Genomic DNA, 1,352 nt, shown 5'->3' on the forward strand with positions numbered 1-1,352 from the left:
TCATAGTGTATGATCCTTTTAATGAGGTGTAGATTTGGTTTGCTAATATTTTATTGAGGATCTTCATATTTATGTTCACCATGGATATTGCCCTGTAACTTTCTTTGCCTGGGCTTTTTATTAGGGCAATACTGACCTTATAAAATAAATTTGGGGGACCTCTCTTATGGCCTAGGGATTAAGTCTCAGCAGTATCACACCAAAGGCCTGATTTGGATTTCCCAGCCAAGAGCTGACCCACATGGCACAGGACATGATGTCTCCTTCCTCAGCGGCTACTCCCCTTAACAGTGTATTTCAGTAGTTCCACCTTCTCTAGTGAACCTCTCACCTACCTCTTACCCCACACCTCTGGCCTACACCTCAGATATTCTATGTAATAAAATAAGTTTAGAAACATTCCCTGTTTCTCTGTTTTATGGAAGAGTTTGTCACAGAAACAACTCTTGGGCCATCGTGGTGGTGTTACAGGACACCCCAGTGTGAACTGGGCTGCCTGTCTGTGGGTCCTCACTCACGCGCTTAAAATTTAGTTGTATATCAGACACACACACAAAAGAGTCAATAATGGGTTTATTTACAAAAGGAGAAAGGGAAAGGAACAACCCAGGGAAAGGGAGAGAGCTACAAGGTAACTAGAATATCTTACTGGCTCCACTGACTTGGAGCTCTGGTAACTCACTAACTGATAGCCCCCAGTCACCCGGTCCCCAGCCGTTGCCCCAGCGAGAGAGAGCTGTTGGAAAATTGGTCCCTATTTATCCCCCAAAGTCCCAGAATGCCTGCTTAGCTCCGCCCTTGGGTCCTTACAGTTCTCTCCCTGATACTGCTGGGAGTTGTAGTTTCCAATCTCTGGTAAGGGGGCAGACTCCAGAAAGCTGGAATAGGGGGTGGAGTCCACAAGACTCAGCAGAGTTCCTTTAGGACATCCTTCCCCTTAACAGTGGCACAGGGGTTAAAGTCTTAGTGTTATCGAGTGATCACTAGTCAATGCGACCTGAGTTCCATCCCTGACAGCAGACCTCTCCTGTCCCACCTGCTGCTCCCCTCAGCAGTGTACTTCAGTCAGTCTGCCTGTCCTGCTCCCCGCTCTGTCTCTGTAAATGCTGTCACTCCCTGTACTGTACCTCTGGCCTAACACACTCCAGTTCTGTGTGCATGTATAAATAAAATAAATCTATTTTTTATAAAAACCCGGCCCTCCCTGGTGGCGCAGCGGGTTAAAGCACAGCACTAAGAAGCTTAAGCCACTTCTGTATGAGTTCGATCCCCGCCTGCCCCGGAGGAGATCCACATGGCGAGGCAGACCTCTCCTGACCCGCCCGCTGCTCCCCTCAGCAGTGTACTTCATC

The sequence above is a fragment of the Condylura cristata genome, unplaced genomic scaffold, assembly GCF_000260355.1.
Source record: "Condylura cristata isolate star-nosed mole 26May11 unplaced genomic scaffold, ConCri1.0 scaffold00032, whole genome shotgun sequence".
Classification (NCBI taxonomy): domain Eukaryota; kingdom Metazoa; phylum Chordata; class Mammalia; order Eulipotyphla; family Talpidae; genus Condylura; species Condylura cristata.